This window comes from Anser brachyrhynchus, assembly GCF_964034855.1.
Source record: "Anser brachyrhynchus genome assembly, chromosome: 3".
In the NCBI taxonomy this organism is placed as follows: domain Eukaryota; kingdom Metazoa; phylum Chordata; class Aves; order Anseriformes; family Anatidae; genus Anser; species Anser brachyrhynchus.
Genome location: NC_137696.1, coordinates 115,036,121 through 115,054,349, shown reverse-complemented (window position 1 = coordinate 115,054,349; position 18,229 = coordinate 115,036,121). Strand labels below are relative to the sequence as shown.

Below are 18,229 nucleotides of genomic sequence, written 5' to 3'. Positions count from 1 at the left end.
TTTAACACTGCACTGCATTCAGCATATAAATTTTTGTCTCATGTCTGAAAGCTCCCTTTTTTTCCTTTGTATAATTTGACCTAATTCTCTTTCCTTAAGTCAATGGTATTTTTGCATTGCTGTAGGATCCTACTTTTGCTTTGTTGTAGGATCTTTTTCCTGCTTTATATAGCTGCAGCTCTTTCCAACAGCAAACATTTCATTCATTAAAAAAAAATAAAAACACACCAATAAGCAAAATCCAGACTAAATATTTACTTTATTTACAAGCCAGATCTTAATGCAGTATCATCTTGGGATACTGGATACGTTGCTTTTCTTCAGATCTTCTTAAAACTTCAAGCTAAGAAATATAAGACAATTTAAATGTAAATAATTTAGCATATAAATTTGATTTTGATTTAAAAAATAACTGAATAATATCTGCCAAAATTTTAATGTAATGTATGCATTATTTTGGCTCCTTATATTAAAATGAAAGAAAATCCACTTTTTAATTATAATTTTAAGTTTTTGGAAAATTACTTTAAACTTCAGCCTCAAAGACAAGCCTTTTTTTTTTTTAAAAAAAAAAAAATATATATATATATATATAAATTATTTGTGTCCAGGATTTTTTTTTTTCTGGGAGAACATGGATGGAATTCACAGTAAAATAAATTTAATATAATTCCATCAATTATTTTTGGAAAGCTCACATGACATAGTCATATCCCATTAATTCACAGTGATCATTAGAAGGCCAAATGAAAACTACAGAATAATACAAACTAGAGCCAAAAACTTGAAATGGCTCACTACACAAGGCCACACTTATTTTAGGTTAAAAAAAAAAAAAAAAAGAAGAAGAAGGAAAAAAAGGCATATTTTTCCCCTTATTAACATTGTGTAATACTTTTAATTTAAATGACCATACTTTCTAAAACAATTTAAGGATAATGAATTCTCATGGTATAATGTTATGTGTTTATATTTTTTTTCTGGAACATTTCAGCAGCTTCAGACTCTCTGCTACAAACATGTAAAATGTTCTGCACTGCAAGGCAGTGGCAGACATAAAATTTCTCTTCTAAAGTTGCTGAAAACTCCAGAGTTTCTGAAGACAAATTTCTCTTGTTATCATACTTAGCATTTGTCAAGCTATTCCTTCCATTCTCTAACTCTCCCATAGTATATATACATATATATATGTATTAGTGAACGACAGAACTGCAAATCCAGTCCCACCCCATGAAAACTGGCCGTATGAAACTTTGCTATAGTGAAACTCCACTTAGATTGCAGCAAAATTAAAATCACAGAGCACGTTTCTGCTTTTTGAATGCGCACACTGCATTTGCAGAGCCTCTTGAAACTGCTGACAGCCAAGAAAACAGCCGCACTGAATGTCTTAATAGGTAATAATGCTAGCAGGGATTTCTGAGAACGATCACCAGTTCAGTTCCCCGTAGGAAGCAAGCAAAGGGACCAACTGTAGCTTTTGAACATTTAACCTAAGTTCGGCTCACAGTTAAAAGACAGATGTGGTGCGAAAGCTCCAATTCACAGTTAATAACTTCCCCCTCCTCAAACATATACAACAAAAAAAAAGAAGAGATTAAAAAGATATAAAGGCTTGTTTAGGCCAACAAGTTGTTAAATTTCTAGAGCAAGGACAATTTTCTAAGTACGATCATTTCCTCCAACAAGGTAACTCATGTAAACACCATCAGGGTCGTATTGTTTGTTCTGTGCTGCCAGATGGGGGATATAAACCATGCAGAAACAATTTCAGATTTCCCACCCTGATTAGTTCATCTTGAATATTTTCACAGTGTGAATCTGGAAGTCAGAAGTTTACATAATGGTTATAAATTAGGGAGAAATCCTGCTGCCAAGAAAGTCACACTCAGACAAACAAACTGTCTCCTTCCTAACATGTTTTAGGTGTTGCTTATCAAACACATTCTCAGCTGTAGGTGGAAAAAAAAGAGCTTCAGCTCCTCATCGGTTTTTGGATTACTGTTTTCCCATCGCAGGCTATTTATTCCAAGCAGCGATTTACCGAGTTAAAAGCGGACACCTCTCCACACCGTCCCCATCAGCCAGGGAAGGGGGAGGCTTGCAACAGCCTGCAGCTCCCCCCGTGGGTCAGCAGAAAATCCACAGCTTGCAAAAGCCTTAGATGAGCTCTCAGCTGAATCCTCGTCCAGTGAGAAAATTCACTGGGAAAAAAAGCAAAACCCAACACCCCGAGTCTTTCTACCAGGTGGCTGAGTGAGAGACCTGGTCCTGCGCCTCTAAACTCCTCGTGTCCCAGAGGGTGGCTGCGGTGGAGGATGCCGCTTAGCACCTTGCGCCTTCCCAAACCTCTCCAAGGCACAGCTTTTGCTGGTTTTACAGTCATCCCAAAGCATAAGCCTTAAAAAACAGTATTATCTTACAAAATCTCAACAGATTGCCAGTTCTCATTAGAATTGATGGTTGTGGTTAAAATGAAAAAAATAAAATAGAAAACACAGTGTAGCCGTGCAGTAGACAAATACCAGAGGAAGGTCTATGCAAAGGGAGCTTTTGAGGAATAGACAGATGGAGTAGGCAAAAGGTGAAGTTTATACATTCTTTCCAATTGACTTGGCTGAGTGATAAAGCCAGCAAAGAGCTTGCTTTTATTCAGCAATCATTTTGATCTAAAATTCTTTGTGTACCAGTTACGTAATTGAAATTTCTGGTTATTATAAGTACAGGGGTGAATTCTGCCCTCTAATGTATGCACAAGTTCAGCTTTCCTTTAGGATCATCTGGGTTAATGTACGTGTGTGTCAGGACAGAGTTTAATATTATCTCCGTGGAACAGCGAACAACGTTAGGTCAAACAAGCCGGTTTCATTTAATACTAAGCATGTTTAAGAAGAAATGTCAGAGTTCAGTTCCGCTGGCTCGTGATGTAAATCAGGAATCAGTGAAGCCAGACACCTACCCTGCTCTTATACTAATTTTGCACTAGGATTACTCCGCTGAAATAAATCAGTTCTTTACCAGGAATCCACCCTACTGACATATGAGCAGTTCATAAACTTTATGCAAACTAGGAAATCATGCTATGCAGGTGAGTAAATTTATTCATGTGGTTTAACTACTTGCTACAGTTACATACTTTTGTGTTCCTGCTGCTGAATTATTTTGAGCTGAAAATGCCTTTTCTATTTAAAGGAAAGTTTTGCTGAAAAACCCTATTTTTTTTTTCTTCTCTTCTCTTCTCTTCTCTTCTCTTCTCTTCTCTTCTCTTCTCTTCTCTTCTCTTCTCTTCTCTTCTCTTCTCTTCTCTTCTCTTCTCTTCTCTCTCTCTCTTCTCTTCTCTTCTCTTCTCTTCTCTTCTCTTCTCTTCTCTTCTCTTCTCTTCTCTTCTCTTCTCTTCTCTTCTCTTCTCCTTTTCTCTTCTTCCCTCTCTTCTCTTCCTTTTTTTCTCCTCTCCTCTCCTCTCCTCTCCTCTCCTCTCCTCTCCTCTCCTCTCCTCTCCTCTCCTCTCCTCTCCTCTCCTCTCCTCTCCTCTCCTCTCCTCTCCTCTCCTCTCCTCTCCTCTCCTCTCCTCTCCTCTCCTCTCCTCTCCTCTCCTCTCCTCTCCTCTCCTCTCCTCTCCTCTCCTCTCCTCTCCTCTCCTCTCCTCTCCTCTCCTCTCCTCTCCTCTCCTCTCCTCTCCTCTCCTCTCCTCTCCTCTCCTCTCCTCTCCTCTCTCCTCTCCTCTCCGCTCCTCTCCGCTCCTCTCTGCTCCTCTCCGCTCCCCTCCTCTCCTCTCCCTTTTTTATCCTCTCATCTCCCTTTCCCATACCTCTCCTGACACATATGTAAAGACTATAGACTATACAAATGAAAAAGTCCTCAAATATATTTTCAAAAATTTCTAACCTGATAATAGGATAATAGGTTTTGATTTTTTTAGTGATTTTTTTATTATTATTATCGTTATTATTTAGATAGAAAGAAAATGAATGTTCTCCAGTTAACTGTTTTACATAAAGAAACTGTGACACTTTTCATACAGAAGAGCAGATCAATCCCTAGAGCATAGCAGACCGAATCCCACCCCATTTCATCTGTGGCTTATTTGGTCGGCTTTTGCCAGGTGGTAATGTTTGTGTTAGCATCTCTCCCCAGTATCAGTTGTATGAAAATATCCCCCGTGCTAAAGGACTTCAAAGAGGGAAAACACACAGTAAGGAGTGTTTGCTATACTTTTAGATGGGATTCCCATGATCACACTCAATGCATTTGCTGATTATTATTATATTTTTTTAATCCTCTACCAAGCTTGGGACAACATGTACCCACACTACCTGTTTCCCTGCCTCAGTTTCGGGGGCTGAGGTGTACAGCCCCACAAAGCAGGGGCCAGATGGGCTACACAGCTGCAGGGTTCAGGCTCTGCTGTACCCCACAGCCTTGTAGCTGCAGCTTCTGGAGGTGGAAAACATTTTCTCCTTCGAGCTGATGCCGGTGGCCGGACGTGTGAGCGCCCAAGGGGCCGCGGGGCTGCTTCGGCGCTGGGGCGTCCCGGCAGGGACCTGGCTGCTGCCAGGGCCCTTCGCCTCCTGTCCCCTTCACAAGCTGTTAAATGGCGCCTCCTGCCTACCAGCGAAAGAAAATTGCCTTGAAAAGCTCTGCCACTCAAGTTTTTGACCATTACTCCACTGGGGTTTTGCCCTTCACACCTCAGAGGTTGCACCTGAGATATCCTGGTGGGCAGTGTCCCCCCACCCTGACAGGGGACAGCGAGGTGGCCAAGGTGCTCTAGGGCAGAGGCCCAAGCTTTGCTTGGTGCCCCAGCACAGGTCAATATGTCTCCCTGCCACCCCCACGTCAGCTGTGGCCCCTGAGACACCCACAGGTGTCTGAAGTGATGGGCCTGGGATGGAGGGGGAGTTGTGCTGGGTAAGCACGGTCCCAGTGACCCACCTCACTGGCTCAAGGTCACAACAGGCCAGAAAGGATGAGATAGTTTCACCTAACTTTAGACATCTACAGTGTAGACATGCACAGGCCTACATCCACTCTGTGGTGCCTCTATGCCATGGGTGGGGAAGGGCAGGTATGGCCAGAGTCCAGCATAACTCACTCTTGAGCACACACCTGAACGGACCAGAGAAATTGCCCCCCATAAGTTCTTGTTTTCATTGATAAAGTGTTCAGGAACAGAAAACCGTATTGCAGAGGTCCAAAGTCTAACAGCAAGGTGAGCTGACCCTATTTGTAGATCCAAGGTATAGCAGACACTGTCTGGTAGGACCTGGCCTCCTCTTGGATTATTCGTGCCTTCCTCTGCTTCCTGCCTGCATATCACAGAAAATCTGAGGAACACCTAACTATTCAGACACCCAAGTCACTGTCCTTGGTTAACACCTGGCAAATTTTGAGCCACTGCACTATTTGCTGCTGTGGTGCCATAGAGAAGTCTTCACTTTGAGGCAATACAGCATTTTGCATAGATGTTGATTGCAGAAGAAGAAAGGGAAGCAGAGAAGATCTTTCTTGAATGAAGAAATAGTGTCTGTATAATTGATTAAATATTTTTCTTTTGTTCTCTCTAGTGTTAGTTATCATAAATTGCCATGACCTCACAATGCTGATGACATTCATTCCTGCATGAGTTCTGCTGCACATAGGTTTAGGGCTGGATAAATTAAATGAGTTTAAGGATTTTTGGAGGATAATGATATAGCCAGGCTTCTATAGAATACATGCTGAAAACAAGTTTTTTTTTTTTTTTAATTTGTGTAAGGGAATGTGTTTTCACATGTAAGTACATTGGCTCCATTTTTTTTCCCCACTATATATCACAGTAACTCTTGAACAAAACTCAGGGGAAATAGGGCAAGCAGTATTAAGCCTCTGTACTTTGGTCTGCCAGAGTTAACTCTGCAAATTCTCAATTTTCACATTTTCAATTTTTTTTTTTTAAACAAATGTCTAATAAGCATTATATGAAGTGTAAATATTACAAATATAATAGGGACTATAATAGGTGATTTTAAACATAAGGCATAAATTGCTCACACATACTTCATTGCATCATTTCTTACATATATGGCAATATATTCAAGTGGATATAGAAATCTATTCCAGCGATATTGAAAAGGACACATTTTAGTCTTCACATCTAAACGTACTCCCCCTGAGCTTTCTACCCATAATATATAGAGTGCACCACCTGGACATTTCAGCCCTGAAGAAGATGACAGTACTTCAGTCTTTTCAAAACATCTCTGAACTATGTCAAGAAACAGTCCTGGTTCTGCTCAGTTACGTTATTCAGTCCTGTGGATGATATCTATCTGGTCTATGAATGCTGATGAAATCAAAAAGTGCAGCATGTACCATAATAGCAGGCATTTGGATCAGCACATGCAATAAGTGTTCTCAGAATATCTCCAAGACTCACACTCTGCAAAGCATTGCCTGTCTCTTGTAAACACAACTAACTCAAGGAAGAATGTATAAACTCTCCTTTCACTCAGCTTTGCCCTTTTTCTCTCTTTAGTGGAGGAAGAATCTCCGCTTAATGCAGTTATATCTTTGGTGACTATACATCTGCAGCCTTTCAAGAGACAGTTGTTCCCTCTCAGGTTCTTCTTTCAGGTCCTAAAAATAATAATAATAATAAAAAAAGACCACAAAAACACAGACCATGAACCAAATCTTATCTAAATGGAGGCTTTCCTATGAAGGTGGAAAAAAGTATTTACCTGATTCCCAGCAATGATATTTCTATAATCTCTCTCTCATGCTAGGAACATCACATTTCTGCAATCATGCTGTCTGTAAGCCACCCAAAACACGCTGAGCAATTGTCACAACCTATTTCTGGATTTTCCAGAGGCTTTCAGGTTTATCCAGGTGTGCAGTCAGTCAGCTTGTGTAAAAGCATATCCATTGCAGATAATGTTCATCTCTTATATTACTGCTTTTTTTTTTTTTGTCTTTCTTTCTTTTCATTTAGAAAAGTCATACACTGAAAAAGAGATGGGCTGCAGGCATACTGTGACTGCTTAGAGCTTTTAATGCATTTGCCATTCACATGAGCAAAATTGAAAAGGGGAAGATTTTTTGAGTTTTCATTAAAATAGAATTATCCTCTTTCTTTTTGTTTATAAGACATTTTGTTAAAAAAAAAGTTGTTAAAAAGAATCTTAAAGTTATTTTTTAAGCAGGCATATTATACCATATATATACAACAGGGAGTCCAAAAAGTTTCTTGAAGCTCTTCACATTTTTTTTAACGATGCTTTTTTTTTTTTTTAAGATGTGAATAGAGAAATGGAAGACAAAATAACTACTGTGCTTGATAATTTCTCTATTTAAATAGCACCAAATAGATTTTGAGCTTCAAAAGTCTTTTACATGAGTTGGAGAACGGAAGTGTGAGTGGAAACCATTACCAGGACTACTACTTGCTGGAAACAATTTTCTGCAAGACTGGTTTCACAGTGCCACATCACATCAGATAACATTTTGATAATTATATCTTTTCAACATTAAGAAAGAAAAGGATTTTGCGATTTCTAAGTATAATTTGCAAAAATATAACAGAATTCAGCATGAGCATTGCTGAAAACCGTAAAACCACAAGAACCAAGAATGTGTTCATAAGCATATTTCAATGTGACAGCCATTGCTATGCCGGTTTCCTCACAGCTATTCATATGCTTATTGGTCAGGTAAGAGTTAATTGGACTGCAAAAAATCAGAAGTAGCCACTGAAGAGAAAAGCTTATTAAAGCCTTGTATAGAAAATACTGGTAAAATACCAAGTCATCACAATTGGCTTATCGTGCTTTATCAGAGTGGCCGAAGAAATATTTTCTATTTTGCTTTTTTAAATAATAATAATAATAATAACTTTGAAAACAACAGCAACAAAACTTAGGCTGAAACTGAAGGATATTTCTGCCCCCCCCATGTACAGAAAGAAATAATTTTTCAGCAAAGTGATTGTTTTTCACATTGAGTATGCAGCATTAAAACACATAAGGAAATCTTTTCTGAAAGTCAGAACATGTGTAGCTACAATTACAATGCCTATAGTGCATTACAATGCCCAAGTTTAATTGGGAAACTCACTGTAGAAGACACTTAGAATCATAACAGGCTTCTTTAATCAGCGATGTCTGTTCCAGTCCTCTTCATCAAAGGCAACGTGGGCAACTCCATGGCAGACAGCAGCAGGACCAGGTTTGTAGGCAGTAAACCGCAAGATTTGCCATATTGTACCAGCGGAGTGGGCTCTGGTCTAAGCAGACATTGCTGGGGCTGAGGAGTCAAAGGCAGGGATGCTGCCCTGAGAGACATCAGTTCTGTGGTTGCAGCAGTGGTCGGTGGGGGAATTTTAGCTCATTTAACAGCTCCATCTCTGTAAGTGCTTGTGTGGGTGATTCAAGAGCATCACAGTCTGCTCAGACTCAGTGTTCCTCACCAACACTCTCTAACTGCCAAAAGTGGAAGATGGGAGACGGACCACACATAGCCACAGCTCCTGCATGTTAACAATTAAAATCTGCTTGAAAAAAAATTAACAATGAAAACTCTTAGCTATGTCATATTCATTCCCTCACACATGAATTACGAGGTGAGCCCTTACTTATGCACATATTTTTGATATCACACTTCCCACACTGTAACATAGTCTCATTTTTGTATTTATTCAATGTAGGCTGGCTGGCAGCAAATGATACACTTTGGGTTTTCATGAATATGTTATGTGCACATAAATTTGGTGTGGTGGACGGAAGAGAGACCATGGGTCAGGCACATGAATAACTAAGAAATAGAAACAAGTAATGGCCATTATATCATTTTTTTGTCTTCTCACAGTATGTTGAAGACAGAGTTGACTGGATCACCTGCACCCTGTAGCTGCTCATATATGTAGATGCTGCAAAAAGAATTTGAATTAATAGCTATGGGTGGCCTTTAGGTCATGGGCAGTAGCTGCTTAGATTTCCCTGCATCTATTTCCAAAGTAAAAAAAATGCCTACACTTGATGCCCATCAAACACGTGGGGCAATAAAACAAAATGAAATAAGATTAAAGTAAAATAAAATAAAATAAAATAAAATAATTACAGAATGGGAACCAGCCGCAAGAAGAAAGTCTTACAATTAGAGACCAAACCAGAGGTTCCCAGTGCTGTGTAGTAGGTCTATGTCAACACAGTTCAGGCTGGTACAACATAATGGTGTGTGCACAGGCTCCCTAATATGGCTAATACATGAGCTTGTAGGCTTGCCTTAGTTCATAAAACAACTTCCCTGTCATGGATCCTCCACATTCTTGTAGGTCTAGTGGCAAGGTCATTGTGCTCCTCCTATCTGGCTTTGGTTCAAAGATGCTCTTGGGAAGAGATCCTGTCTGTGCAGGAGGAGGAGTGTTTGCCCTGTGCCTTCCTTCTGCTTGGTTTCCTCCAACCCTCCTGAAGGCACTGTTTCCAGGATGGTGTTCTTAGAACAGTCGCTGCTGACAAAACAAACCCAAAGCCAGCTCTGCTCTGTGCAGCACCAGCTATGCAGGTGAGTGATACCAAGAAGCTATTTACAAGGAAGGGGCAAGAAGTGTATCGTACATGCAGTGGGGTGGCATTTGTCAGGCTCAGTGTAGCCAGCTGTAGTGTGAAGGATTGCAGCAGAGAGTCTCCCTATGCTCCCTCCCTTTGTGCTCAGCAGCTGGAGGTAGGTAGTTCCAGGGTACATGGTGATTCATTTAGCAAGTAGATGTAAAAATGGGTCAGATTCTTCACATTGTAAATACACTTTATCTCCATTAACTATAAAGGATATCCCCAATGACTAGCTCAGATGTTGGTTCCTACATTTTAAGCAGAAAATTAGAACAAAATGAGTTCCACCTAGACCTAGACTACAAATTAGGAAATGAGATGCTTTTTTTTTTTTTTTTTTTTGGGGGGGGGGGGGCGGGGGGGATTGTTTGTTGGATTTGTTTTCTTTTTTAAACAAAGCTCCAGCAATATCTTTTCTATTATTTATTTTTCAAAAATACAGACATTAAAAATGCAGATTGCACACGCTATGGAGTGCTGATGTTTTCACAAAAAAATAAGGGTTTAGTCTTTGACATGGATGAGCCATTTTGGAGAATCTCTGGATCATGAGGAAGTTTCACGAAATGGAAGGAAATTAAAAAAAAAAAAAAGAATGAAAATATCAAAGAAAAGTAAACAATCACATCCAGCCACAACTAGAAAACTTTCAGATGCCCTTCTATGCCCAACATAGGGTTAGTTTAGGTTAGTTCACCAACTATCATTTATTGGTAGGGTTTCTTGACTTCCATAGTAACACAAGCTTGCTCCAGCTAAACATTTGTTGTACAGTTTCTCAGTGTGATTCTTCCCATGACAGTTGTGGCACAAGTTCAGCAGCAATCACCAGATGGCACTGTTACAGTTTCTTTATGAATAATTTTAATGGTCTTTCACAAGGAGCTGTTGCAAGTAGCAGAAAGATCAATTTCAGGCTTAGTATATTAATCATATTTAGCATATAGGCTTTGGTTCTCTTGATTTTGGGTTTGTTTTCTTTTTCTTTCTTTTTTTTTCTTTCTTTTTTCTTTTTCTTTTTCTTTTTCTTTTCCCCTAGGAGCCCCACACTGATGTTTGGGTTGAAATTCTTGACAGCAAAGTTTTGTGGCAGTGCTTTTTGTGACAAGTTCCTGTCAAGACTGATTTATACGGCAAAATCAAACAAGCAACATTAAAAATAAACCCTGATGTGCCTTGCTAATTTCTTCTATGTAAAAATTGATGTATTACAGCCTGAAATCTGCTGTGGCTCTCAACAAAGCCACATTATTATGGTGCTCTCTTGTCAATAGATTTATGAAGTTTTGCGGATTTGGAAACAACTATATCCAAGCTATATATATGAAAAAAAAAAAAAAAAAACTTCTCTTTAAGTGGATAAAGATTGGAGAACTGTCAGAAGGTTACAAAGCTTAATGAAAGATAGGTCAAATTTCAGAAGCTTATGACTACAAATTTCATGTGAGCATCGTTTGTTGGGAAATATTAGGTATTTTCTCCTTCTAGCTCTAGCTTGGCATGTTGAAAAAAACATCATGTACCATCTTAACAAGGATAACAAAGGAAATCATTTTTAACACTGAAATTGTTTCAAACTAAAGTTTCCTTTAAATTTTCTAAAGTTTATAGTGTTTGAATCACTTTCTACATTTTCAATGATAACTCAGGAAAGAAATGAACTATTTATCTGGAGGTGAAAATAATTGTGCTGCATTTTCAACCACTGCAGTTGTGTACATTATGTTGTTTATTTATATCAAGTCAGCCATGTAACTCTCAGGTACAGTATCCAGATGCTCCCATCTGCATTTCTAGACTTCTGCTCCAGTTCTTGTGTCACCTGCTGAAAGAAAACAATCTGACTGTCTGCAGATTGAGCAGCCACTTCTTTGAAGCAGTTACCAGTGCAGCCTCTGACTCCAGGTCTCTGCCAGCATGCGTTCAACCAGCCTGCAGACATCAGTAGCTGGCTTTCCCCTACTCTGAGGCTTCACGTTAAATTGCTGTTGAGACTCCATGACATAAATTAAGAACAGAAAAACCAGTTTTAAGCTTACGGCTCTGAAGAAATCACCAAACGAGTTCTATTTTGGCAGCCTGCTGCTCACAACTCAGAAAATACGACAGCAAAGCAAATCACATGTCCAGTGTGTGTTTTATAACCCTGCTCAGACTAAGCCATCTTGTAGGCACATGCTTGACTATTTTTAGTGGCTGTGCTCCCACATATATGGCAAAGTCCTTTAGCATTGGCTACTCACTAGGGGCTACTTGAAAAGTAGCAAGAGATGTCAGTTGCTGGAATTTTGACTGAAAATAATAATACCTGGATTTCAAATTTGCTGCACAGATTTGCCAAAGTGCAAATGAAGTCAGCTCTGGCAATGTGATGATTCACTGATTGCTGCCTTCAGCCATGAAAGCTCAGGATCTGACTGTGTTTTATTTTCATCACCATTACAGCATTATTTTAAAGGTACACCATTGCTCGTGGGAACGTTGGTTTTCTAGGGTGTGCATCTGGGAATCAAACATTTCTTCCCCAGCTCCAAGCAGGCACTGTGGCAAATCCAGAGGACCTATAACTGACACATCCCATTAGTCATAGAAACATCCCACTAAAATTAGCGGCAGCTTTTCATCTTTATGGGCCTCATGCCTCGGTCCATATGTAGAACATACAAAATGGATTTTTCTTTTCTTGGCATGTAACCCCGTCTTTCCGGTACTTTGGTTCCAGACCTTCATGAGCAACGCAGGTGGCTTTTGTTGCTCCACAGCTCATATTCTTGACAGTTACTGCATCTACACAATACTTCTGGATTCAGCCAGGCTGAAACATTCTCACAGTTACTTAAGATTATCAGCATTAGCACATAAATATAATAATAATTAATAATACTTTGGCTTCTTGAAGATCCCCTGTGCTGCTCTGTTGGCTCTGTTTCAACAGCACCTAAAAAAGATGACAGCAAGGGCTCCCCCATCCCTGTCTTGTTTTTAAACTATAGATGGTTTGTTTCTTAGGTGTGCAACAAAAGTGCAGCCAAAAGCTACTGCGATTTTCACTTTCACGACCACCTCACATTTGGGACTGTATCTGTTTATTCATTTGTTGGGTCTCAGCTGAAGACAGTTCAAACCTGATTTTTGGAGGTGTTGGCCACTTAACAGCTTCCATGTGAGCCAAGGAGAACTGTGACTGTGCAGCACTGTTCTTAATGTAGCTTATGGTTTTTGAAATGAGCATGCTCTACAAGAGCCCATTTCTACAGTGTTTACCTCATCTTTATTCTGAGTCTAAATTTATAACAAAAAATGACCTGAATTATTTCTGCATCATTCACTGCCTTTGTGAAATTAATAAAGAACACAAAGAGATACTTTACTTCATTAATGCATATCAAAAAGAAAATCCAAGTCTTCTCAACCCTGCAATTCTTGATTTTCTTGTTTGTTGCCTCAACATACAGGTCAAATACAGAGTAAGACTCTCCTTTTCCCGTGGAATGGTTACTCTGAAGCAGGGATCAGGCTGTGGTGAGACCTCTGCATCCCCATTGCTTTACCTGGCTTATGCACTCAGGATTTTATTTCCCAGTGCAATCAATATTCAAATCTTCCAAAGCACTTTATCTACTCAGAAAAGACAGCAACGTGCCAAATTTCCCTAGATGAAGTCCCAAAGCCACATTTCTCACTTTCAAAAGGAAACAAATATATAAATAAATAAAATAGAACTGCCTGGATAAAAAACTCAAAACAGTACTTGGAGCTAACTAATAACACAGGTATCACTTTTCTTTTTTTTTTTTTTTTTAATCATACCATGCAACGGAATGCAATAAGAATAATGGTTGTACCCATTGAGAAATAGAAAAGGTGGTTCATTTTGGTTTGGAAAGAAACAGCAGTGTGTCTTGGTGTTGCTAATAAAAGCTTTTAGGGTTTTGCTCCCTGCAGGCTTCATGGCAGTAATCAGCAGTGCTTCTGTTAGCTCATTATCAACATTGCTGGCAGCAGAGGAGGGAGAATTGGTTGCACATTCTGATTATTATTGTCATTGTAACACTTTATATTAAGTCTCCTTCAACAAAGGATTTACAAACCGCATTAGAGACAGTACATCAATAGAAGCTGTTACAGAATCACACTGTAACTATACAGACTGATTAGTCTTTTATTGACAGCCTATGAAAAATTTACTAACCACCCACTAACTGTTTGTAAACGGAGCTGAAGTATTCAGACTCATATATTTGAAGAACACGAGGGACCGTTCAGAGGATATACTCCAGTTTCTCACTGAACACAGGTCACAATGTCTTGCCAGAAGAGTCCTGCGGTGAGCCAGCCGTTTCTGGATGAACTAGTGCATCTTTCCTAGAACATCATCCATTCTGGACCTGAAGTTTTCAAGAATCCTTAACAACTCAGTATTTAAACTTGTAAGAAACAGAACTCATGCAATTCCAGATTTCAGTTATTGAATAGCCTGCAACAGTAAAGATCCTTCCATTACTGCAACCTTCACCCGTCTCTCTTACTCTTTCTTTCACTTGATCTATGTTCTATAAAGTAAAAAATCATTACCCAATATTTAGGTTTTGGTAGGATTTGATCTCTGTCCAAACCAGAATTCAGTCATGCTGAAGGCAACACATCCTTTCAAAGATTACATAGGCAACATGAAACAGATGGATAAAAACCTTGGAGGCTGGCCACAGAGAAGAAGGTAAAGGAGTAATGGGATACATACAGCTCTGAGCCACTCACATGCCACAGTGAGATGTTTCCCCATCACTGCACCTGCAGAGGTACCTCCTTTTGGAAAGCCCTATGAAAAACGTCTGAAAAACTAAAAGAATCACTGTACATTAATTGTGTAGCAGATAATAAGTGCAAGCTCTGCCCACATCACCGGTATTCCTCTATTCATGAGCTATGGATCATAACCTGCATTTCTTACGAGGCTGCTCTGCCTTCCCTACTCCCTCCTATGCTTCCCTGTAGCAACCTGTTTTTTTTTTTTTTTTTTTTCAGAGCACACAGAGAGGCCTGGCATGGAAACCCCAAGGTGCTCTTCAGTTTGTGTCCTAAAATAAATTGGATCTCCTCTTGTTTTTCTTGAATAAGTGCAACGCATTCTAACTATTTTTTGCCAAGGTGTTTAGAAACAGTAAAGCTGGGAGATGAAGAGCGCTGGCAGACTGGGCTTGAAGTAGTGTGCTTACTGCAATGGTATTCTCCAACCAGCTGTTTCTGTTTCCCTGTAATTTGTTCAGGATTTGCATCAGGACCTCTGAGTTCACCTTCTGCAAAATATTTGTTAAATTTTTTTCTCTCTTTCTCTGAGACAAGTGCTCCCGCCTCCACCCTGACCCAACCTCTTTTTAAGGAAAATAATTTGCCAGTGGATTGGAAACAAATTAGTACCATGTTGGCAGAGCTGGTCTGCTTGATTCCCAGACACGTTCCTTGTACTAGCTAATTTTTTTCATTGTGAAAATAACAGAGGTGGAATGACATGTATTCAAGGATCTCCTTCAACAGAGGCAGATCTAAAAAGAATGTATTCATCCTCCACAGTTGTAAATGTGGTGTGTTCCCACTGGCTACAGTATACTCCGGACATCATAAGGATTGTGAATCTTTGGAGAACTCACAATTTAAGTTTCAGTGACAGGCTGTCTTCTTAAAATCTTAATTGAAAAATATTATAGGATCTGCTTACAGACTTCCATTTACATACATCTGCCTAATTCCTTCTTTCTTACAAATCTTAGACTATTTACCATGGTCATGAGATTTAATTTTTGCTATGTCCTTTAGACATCAAGACATTTTCCTGATGTAGGGAAGCTGAGGTATAACAATGGATGCAATTCACACATGAAGTCTGGGTTGAAATAAGAAATAGACGATTAATTTTCACCCATTTTTATAAAAACAAAGTTCAGATTTTTCACTTCAACACATCTTGAGGTTAAGCTAACTAAATCTAATGTAAAACTGAAATGAAGAAAAAAAAATCTAAGGTAAATGAAGTATTTTAAGTCAAGCAGAGTGTTTAATTTGATCAGAACTGAAAAACCTTTTCTTTCATTTTCATTTTGGCAAAAACAACAAAGAGGTCATTTTGGGTTGACCTGAAATAATTTTTTTCTTAGTTCAGCCAAAGAGTGGAAAGATTAGTTATTTAGACAGCACTACTCCTAAATTCAACTGCTATGCCATTTCCAGCAGGCTATCCTTCCTGCCTTAAATGAGCTTTTCATCCTTATATATACGTTTATAACAACTGATGAGAGAAATATTGAGTAATCACATAGGTCCCAGTCAAAGTTTCAAAATTTCTTTAACTGTTTGACCTTCCTTTCTTGGAAGTGAATCCTATGTATGTGTAATTTATTCATAATTCCAGTTCATGAGACTTTTTGTTGTTGACTGTGGCCATTTGTTGTTGTTGTTTTAAAAATAAAAGCTTTCCATATTAATTTGTTCCATCTCTTGCTTCGTGGGACATAATTTACAGTGATGTGCCTGGCCCTAAATGAATGCAGGTTAGCTTACAGTAGGAAGGACTGCTGGAAAAAATACAATGAATTGTCCCAAAAATAAACAAACTTAACTTTTCAATTTGGGTTCTGCCAATGGCTCTTTGATAATGAATATAAAGGAGCAGGATGTTTGCTGACCATGCTACAGATGTCTAATATTTCAGTCATGTCGAATGAATCACTTTGGTTCTGTTGGCTCATAGAGAAGTAAATAGTCTTTTTCTGATTCATCTTCTAAAACGATATTACTTTGGAGAAGCTATTTGTGAAACTGAGTGCACGGAGCAGTCTGTTTGTTCTTTTTAATTCCTTCCCCGTTTTTCTACTTATAACACCTTTTCTGACATAAGCATGTGCAGCATAAACTTTGTGTCATGTGTTATAGGGTAGAAAATCTAAAATGCTAAACACACTAGTGTACTTTGGGTAACACCTACAATCATAATGAAGTGTTTCCTGGCACACTGCATTCTGCACCTTAAATCACTTTTATATTGAGCTCCAAAAGTTTAAGGTCTTTTCTGAGTTACACGTCTCTGTTAGTGCCTGAGGAAAGGGAGCTGGGCCATGGTAGACAACTTCTTCCCAGGGCAGCAGGTGGAGGTGGCTACCAAGATCAGCATCACCAGCTTGTGGTGTTGGGCTGAATTGTGTCCAGAGGTGCTACCCAACATTGGGACAGGAGTGCACCCAACATTGGGACCAGAAGAGTGATGTTCTGCCAAGCAAAGCTGTAGAGAGGGCAGCCTCTTGGCCTGAGCCAAAGAGGGATGAGGAGCAGCTGATGGCAGAAATGTCTTTTACCAAAACACCAGGTTCCAGAAGAAATTTGTTTGGAGCTTAGCATTAAAACCCCATTTCAGTGCTGTATTTAACTGTGTGTCCATCTCTGAGAATATGAGGCACTACTTTAAAGTCAGTGGGATTTCTCACATTCTTAAAATGGGTATGCACTTCAGAAGCTAATTTGGAGTATTTTCAAAGTTTTTTAGGAACAAAGAATGCTTAGAGAGAACTGATACAGTAGAAGACGAGAAAATGGCAAAAAGAAAAAAAAAGTAAAAGAAAAAAAGAAAAGAAATGAAGAAAATTAAAACATCAAACGTCAGAAAAAAAAAATTGCACAAAGTCTGATAATTGACCCAGACATCCATAATTCGGACAGAAACCTAGGCACATTAATACATATTAGATATAACATGAATTTGAAATGCACTGGAAGCATTGCAAGTGTCTAAACTATATTAAAAACACCTAACTTGAGAAGATAATACACTTTTTCCTTGATTACACAGGAATTAAATGGGACAGATTTATATTTTAATTGGCAATGATGATCTTCATTTTCAAACTTTTCAAATTTGCTGATTGCTAAACATTTACCAGAACTGCCTGACCTTCTGATAGCCCTGACCACCTACAGGCCATAACTCCTATTCAAATTAGACTGCATGCAATCTCGTCTTTGACAATTACCAAACTACAAGAAAGTTGTTGGCCTTAAGGGAAAGATAAAAAGACCTAAATTTCCATTGCAAATCAGTATGATTTGGATAGACATTATTAGATAATATTATAGGTGTTGTCAAGGTTGCTTTCCATATGATGGTGTATTTTTCAACTATTAATTGTATCTGTCATTTTATTAGCATTAAACTATTACTGTTACTATTGATTTAGTACCATGAATAAAATCCTTTAGCAGTATTCATTTTTGCTGCTTTTAATAACTCAGAAATGCTAGAAAAGGTTGTTCCACCAATACAATTCCAACAACTTGTGTCTACCTCCACAACCTCATGTAAATGTCTTAAAACTAATGGACTTTAGTATCAAGATTGATCTACCAAGCTGCAGCAGACTAGTAAAAGCTAGAGATAAAACAGGTTTACAGCCCACTGTGCTAAGAACACAGAATATTTAAAAGATTTCACAATAATCTAGGTGGAGAAAGGAAATAGTCGTGAAAGGGAAAAAATGTGTACTGTTGGGTACATAGAAAATACTCATTATTTAATGCTATGAAATTAAAAGAAAAAACAGCTAGGGCTAGAAGGAAAGTTATATGAGTTTAATTAAAATAGGTTTTAAAGTTTGTGA

General features: G+C 38.8%; 1 long non-coding RNA gene across 2 annotated transcripts; it reads left to right on the top strand.

Moving 5' to 3' along the window:
* The first annotated feature begins 620 nt into the window (after window positions 1–620).
* Window positions 621–17,257, top strand: LOC308193108. Of its 2 annotated transcripts, none has more exons than XR_013949388.1 (3): window positions 621–3,088; window positions 9,311–9,540; window positions 14,613–17,257. It is a non-coding gene; the product is annotated as an uncharacterized lncRNA (long non-coding RNA). The 2 variants fall into 2 exon arrangements; XR_013949389.1 differs by lacking the exon at window positions 14,613–17,257 and adding an exon at window positions 10,627–14,603.
* The last annotated feature ends 972 nt before the right edge of the window (window positions 17,258–18,229 follow it).